The following is a 7,398-nucleotide window of genomic DNA, read 5'->3' on the forward strand; positions in this document are numbered from 1 at the left end:
TGTAATATCGGTATGTAATATCGGGTAATATCGGGGTGAGCTTATATCTTTAAAAATGTCAGTAGTTGACAAGATACAAGGTCATTTTTTAATTATTGATATATTTAAAGATGTAAGCTCATCCCGATGTTACACTCATCAAGAGCTTTCATTTGAGTATCCACATGCATTTTGATATATTTTTCATATATACATATATGTAATTATATATAAATATATGAAAAATTGATATGGGTACTTAAATGAAAGGTCTTGATGATTGTAATGTCGGGGTGAGCTTATATCTTTAAAAATGTCAGTAGTTGACAAGATACAAGGTCATTTCTTAATTATGTATCTAGAGATAGAGCATTTTCGAATGTAGCCTAAATAATAGATTAACTGTCATAAGAATGATATAAAACCTTGAAAAGGCACACATTCAAATCAGGACCTTTGTGCAATGACACTAAAAAAACCGATTTTATCATATGACTATCCTAGACACAAAATTTTTCTTACTCTCTTAATAATAAAGATTGAAAAATTTTTTTAAATTAATTATAAAATATTATTTAGGAATAAATTGGAGGAAATACAAAAATATTTTTAACAAAATAGCGGTTATGAATAAAATTTTTATTTTAATAAAAATATTAGCCTTGAACTTTTTACAAAAATATTTATAAAGAAAAATTTCTAAAATTATTTTAAGACATTATTTGAGATGACTAGAAATTTGAATAACCTGCTACGCGCGCGTCTTCCTTTTAGCCAATATTAGCTATCCAGGTCATTGAAGACCATCCACCCCTGAGTCCTCTGATATGGGATCGTTTGGGCCTACCATCTCCATCTCACTCCAGTTCGGCCCCCGAAGACCTTGTTTCTTCTTCTTCTTCTTCTTCTTTCTATTGGACGTCTTCCTCCGTATTGGCACGTCACTCTCCTCAGACCAAGGCATGAGTTCCGCGCGAGGGATGCCGGTCTCCATGTGGCCAGTTTTAGCCGCACGTTCTAGGGCCTCTTTTTGCTGGCTAGCACGATATGCGGCGAAGGCAGGTGACACGTCTGGTGGACATTCAGGAGGCATGAACGTCGACGTCAACGCCACCTGAGGGTCAGCAGCTATCGGGTTCCAGGTTGGAACCGCTGCAGCCTCCGTCACTTCCACAAGTGTTGGCTCAGCAGAAGTTGCCGAGCTCGAGCGAGCCGTAACAGGTCTCCTCCATGGGGCAAATAGTCTCCTCGGTGAAGGTTGTAAGACTCTGGTCTTCACCAGTCTCGACACCGACGACTCGATCTTGGGTTCCTAAAAAAAAAAAAAATCAAATTTTGAAATTTAATGTAGGAAAAAATTCAAACTTTCATAAGAATTAAAATTTTTAAAATATTCAAATATTTAAAACTCACTCCGCGAAATTTTATAGTTTAACACCAAAAATTTTAACACTTTAATTGAAAATTTTAAAAATCACGTGTCTAAATTTATAAATTTCTTAAAAAAAGATTTAAAAAAATAATTATTTAAATAAAATTAACTAAAATAATTATTTAAGTGCACTGATAGAAGGATCTGTTTATAGTTAAAAATATTTGTTAATATTTAACAAATCATTTATTAGAGACCACGTTTTAGTATTAAACAAATATTTTTTGGTATTTAAAAAAATTTATTAATATTTAATAAATGAATATCAAATTTATTAAATGCAAACAAATCATTTTAAATACTAAGAAATATTTGTTTAATACTAAAAAGTGGTCTCTAATAAATGATTTGTTAACTATTAACAAATATTATTTAATACAAATAAATCCTTCTATCAGTGTGAAAAAAATATTTTTTTCATGCGTAGTAATAAAAATATGAGTAAAGTACTTACGGAATTCATTTTTAAATTTCTGTAATTTACAATATTACAGCTGCTTGAGAAGGCACTTGAGAACTGATCTGTACGAGAAGCACTCACGAATTGATCTTTGGAGATATTCGCTCGGCTTCCAAATGCTTGCCTTCTCTTCTTAAGACCAACCTCCTGAGTCAAAATATATTATAGGAAGGGTAGGTTGAAATTTGATTGGCTCACAGTTTTTGGGAAAAACAAATTTCTACTGCTGTAAAAATTTAAAGAATCTTACCTGAATAGAAATTTCCAAAAACAAGGGAGTATTGTTCTGTGCTGACTTTGATTTTTCGGATAGACGGAATAATGGATAGAGAGTAATTACCAGATTTATGATGTCCCGTATACTCCGGACCTAATTACCTATACAGTAGTAGCAGCTCAGCTAGTTTTCATTATTTTAATTTATTATTCGGAATACTAACTAGCATTATACAGAGAAACTAAACGAAAGGATTAGATATACATCTATATATTGTTACATTCGTTACAAAGTATTAGAATATAATTTTTCTCTGAACACTTTCTTCACAATAAGAGATCTTTAAAATGCAATTAAGGTACATTTAAATGGAAAGGGATTGAAGCTATTTAGATTTTGAACGTCTGGCTTCTCAGAATGGCGACACTATTGTCGCAAAAAAAAAAATTAGTAAAACGGTTCACTTTAAAGGCCATCCCTGCAACTTCCCGCTAATTCCATACCTGGGCGCTTCAAATTGTACTTATGACGTTTTTGAGATTTTTGAGCTCGAAATATAATTTATGTGATATTTTGACCTCGCTGAGCTCAAAGAGATAGTATTTCTATGCATTTCTATGCAAGTCTGATAGAAGATTCATAGAACACTACTTTTGGAATTTTCAAACCGCAATAACTTTCGAATGGATTAACCGATTTTCACGCGGTTGGCGGTATTCGACGCAGTTTTATCAGCCTCATAAAGAATTTTCAGATTTTAATTGATCGACGTGGTTTTTTATTGTCTAGAGCTGATTAGTTTCTGGAATCGATCGGTAGAGCCGTTTAATAGTTATCCAAAAAAAACCACATTTGAAAAAATTTTTTTTCTTAGTTTTTTTAAGATTTCTCAAAATCTACTGATCCGAATCGGTCCAAATTATACTCAAAATCTAAGTTTGGCCAAGCCCTTTCAAATGGCACCAACCGCGATAAAATCGGATGAGCCGTTCAAAAGTTATAAGCGGTTCACATACTTTCACACACACACACACATCACGAAGTAATGCCTAACGGCGGTTTCCATGAGGGATTAGGGGAAAGAGGAAAAGGGGTTTAGGGTTTAGTGGGTAGGGCGCTAGCGTCGAGTTTTAGTATGACACTGCGTCGAGTCGCCACATATCCAGGCCAAACAACTATGCCTAGAATCCGTAAAAAGGATTCCCCCCCCCCCCTTAAAACAAAAACACACACACACACAGACACCGTGACAACCTCGCGGGAGTAGTCAGGGAAGCTTCCTATGACCTTCAAACGTCGAGATCTGATGAAAACTCGATTTTTGCAAAACGAGGTGAAAACAATAACTTCCCGATTTTTGAAAATCTTCGATTTTCTTAACGGGAAGTTAAAAAAACCCAAGTGCAATCTTTTAGTTAACATGCTTTTAAAGGAGATTTAATTCGTCACAGAAATAGTCACATAATGTTCTTTTTTAATCTCAACAGATGAAAAGGTATAGATATAGACGTCAAACCCAGATAAGTAAATTGAATTTGGCAAAAGTCTGGAAAGAGTTTTGAATGACTAGAAATAATTTTAAATAAAATCATTTTAATTATTATTGTTTTTTCATTTTTTTTTAACATTTTTTAGTGATCTTCCTGGTGAATTTTGGAATTTTTAGTAGATTTCATAGAAATCTAACTATTGCATTGGTCCTCATAACGGAACTTTTGAAATATTTCATTATATTTCGACTCAGCTTGTCAAGCGGATTCAGAAAATGCATATGGTTCAAAAGTTTATCTACACTGATAAAAAAATTAACTTGACTCAAGAGCCAAACTCTTGAACCAAGAATACCATTTTGAAGAAAATGATTTTCTTGAGTCAAGAGAATAAATTTTTGAGCTAAGAAATTATTCTTGGTCTAAGAAAATTTTCTTGAGTCAAGAATTTATTCTCTTGATTCAAGAAAATCATTTTCTTCAAAATGGAATTCTTGGTTCAAGAGTTTGGCTCTTAAGTCAAGTCAATTTTTTTATCAGTGTATGTATGTATTCATCGGCTTTGTCTCTTCTCTAACTCCCGCAATTCTATACGGATCTCGACAAAACATAACATACTTATTCTCAGGACGATTTCTGAGGTTAAGTTTTAAGATGAGCCAAATCCGTGGATTAGTTTCGAAATGAAAGCAACTAAAAAATTTTCACTTTTACCGTATTTCCGTGCAATAACAATTGAATGCGTTATCATATTGAATTTCTGTAAATTGCATCTAAAAGCTCATTCAATAAGCTTTAATTTGCGTATTTATTTATTTTTCCAAATTGAATAGTTAAGGAATGACAGCAATTCAAAAATTTTCACTTTTGCCGTATTTCCGTGCAATAACAATTGAATGCGTTATCATATTGAATTTCTGTAAATTGCATCTGAAAGCTCATTCAATAAGCTTCAATTTTCATACTTATTTATTTTTCCAAATTGAATAGTTTAGGAATGACAACAATTTTAATTCTTCAAAATCCTTAAAAATCGACAATTTTACTGTTTTTTTTTGCACTAATGAATGCGATAACTTGTAAAATTTTCGTAAATTATATCTAAAAGCTTATTAAATAAGCTTTAGTTTGCATATCTCACCATCAATATAGGCCAAAAATTACCTACTTTCTCAGACAGATCTAATAAAATTTTACTTTTGCATTAGTTTTGACGTCATTGTTTTAATTTAACAGAAGTTGTATATTATTATTAATATTATTTCATAAAAAAAAAATATTTTTTTTATTCAAGAAATCTACTTCCATTTCGGCTGCCGAATGGTCATTTTTTGATTACACCTTCACAAGGTTTATTATTATGTTTTTACTTATTAGTTATTTAAGTTTAATATTTAGTTATCATGTTTTATTTATTATGTTAATTAACTGAAACAGATATCTAGTTTTCGTAAGACTGTATAATTGACAAGTGCTTACAGTTCATCAAGGTAAACAGCAATCTACGTAGACTGTCGCGTAGGTGTCACATAAACTTTAATTTCTGGAAATTCTACTCATTGTAATCCGATATTACCGTTTTGCTCTGTTCAGTTATTCCACTGTTTGTCAACATATAACATATATCATTAATAGTTTGCGTGACAATTACTCGTGACCTTACTCTCTAAGAGCAAAGAAGTCAAACAAAGTTTTCCTCTCACGTTGTAATCACTGATCTTGTAACTACACTTATTTTCTACTTTATTTTCATTATCTCAACTATCATTATTATGACTAAATTATGAGATAATTAGCAATTACTGCTTCCGTAATTATCTTGACCAGTCGTGCTCTAAATATATTTTTATTTCAAATTTCAATTGCAATCTTAACCAAAGTTGCTCCTACCTCAGAAAATTAATGTCAATATTTATCATTCGAAAAAAAAAAATTAATTTCCATCATGTAATTTGTGATGCAATAGCGCGATAGAAAAATTACAACATTTTAAAGCACTGTATTAAGTAAAAGCAATATACTCGTTTATTTACTTTGATATTCATATTCTTGTAAAAAATTAATGTATGCACATGAATGCGATAAAATCTTAAGTGCTCTATAAACTGACTTACTTTTTTTTTCTGCAATTTTTTGATTGATCTCAAGTAAATTATTCTAATCTTTATTTATTATCTTAATTGATTTTTTTTTAAAACTAATTTATGACTAAAAATAGAGTTATTTAGTTTCATGAAATATCTTGCATCAAATTCTCGATAAATTTCACTAAGCAGCGGAATGAAGATATTTAAGGTCCCTCTGTTTCCCCTAAATTCCAATCTAGCAATATTCATCCTAAATTCCGTCTAATTAGATCTAAATTCTCAAGAATTAAAATATTAATGTCAAAAAAAATTATATTATTTTTGAGTTTCGTCATTTTGCAATACTTTAATAAATAAAAATAATATTTTGAACAATTTCAATTATTTTTATAATCTTATCAAAAAAATGAGTCGAAAAAAAAATTTTTTTTTTAAGGTAGTACCCTCGCCAAAGTCGTTATCTTAGGATTTTTTTTAAATTTTGGTAGATTAATGTTCATATAATTCTGCGTCGATTGGCGCAATTTGAGAATTTTTTACCATCTAGTTTCCGAGATATTTAATTTTGAAGTTTGAGTTTTGAACGCTCTTATACATTACGGTATACGGGATATCGAAAAATTTACCTACAAACGTTTTTATATCTTAGAAACTTTTCTTAGGATCTTTTTAAAAAACTAGAGTAACGTTAACTAACAACTAAACAATTAAAAAAAAAAATTCATTGATAATTACCACACAGTTTCAGAGATATTTATTAATAAGTAATGAAAAATTTACCAGACTTTAACTGAGGAGGGGATACGTTAATAAAGCTGTGGCAACAGCGCAAGTTTTGTTAGCCGCGAAAGAAGTATGAGACGCGCATGCGCTGACAAATTTGAAAAGTTTAATTTACGTTAGGTGTAATATTATAGTTATTAATTTTATTTATTTGAAAAAAAAAAAAACTATGATTATTTTATGAAAATAAGTATTTTTTTATGATACTAAAAGTAGCTAACATTTTTAATTTTTTGACTTTTTTTTAATAATTAAATTAGAAAAAAAAAAATTTTTTTATATTGCATTTACAGTTTTTGAAGTTTTTTTCAAGTGAAATTTCTTTTTTATTTTTTTATAATCATTTTTTCAATAAAAAAAAATTCTAAAAATTTTTAAATGTCGGCTGAATTAATTTTAATTTTTTTTATATTTATTAAAAATTCAAAAAGTTAACAATTTTAATATAATAATATATATTAATCTTTCAATGTATGTAAATAAATAAATAAACGCATGTATCAAAACAGAGGTAAGTCTACAGCCAGTCCAAAACACTACAGTATAACCACTATAAAATATCTTAACGCTCACGCAGTGTTGCCAGACTTTTCAAACGATCAGTATCTCCTTTGTGATTGGCTGAAATAAGTACATAAACAGCAAAAAGTTTTAGGCTTGTCAATAATGGCTATCTGGTATGTGTACCGTACACTCTGGCATAAACTTTTGACGACGGAAGTCGCGAGGGTAATACCTTAAACATCAATTTTGATATAAAAAATATTATTATTATTTTAAGATTGTAAAAAAAAATTAATATACAATAATGTGATTAAAAAAATTTTTTGTAAAATAGAATAATTAAAAAATATAAATTTTTCAATTTTTAACGCTAAAAAAATACAGTGACCGTGAAACTAAACATTAAAAAAAAATAAATCAATATCAAATCAAATTGAATGATTATT

At 29.8% G+C, this 7,398-nt stretch overlaps 1 protein-coding gene across 4 annotated transcripts in view; it reads left to right on the forward strand.

Moving 5' to 3' along the window:
* Positions 1 to 7,398, forward strand: part of LOC123267554 (WD repeat-containing protein 47) — a 103,990-nt gene that overhangs the window by 52,672 nt on the left and 43,920 nt on the right. The gene's annotated exons all lie outside the window — the stretch shown is intronic.

This window comes from Cotesia glomerata, linkage group LG6, assembly GCF_020080835.1.
Source record: "Cotesia glomerata isolate CgM1 linkage group LG6, MPM_Cglom_v2.3, whole genome shotgun sequence".
Lineage (NCBI taxonomy): Eukaryota > Metazoa > Arthropoda > Insecta > Hymenoptera > Braconidae > Cotesia > Cotesia glomerata.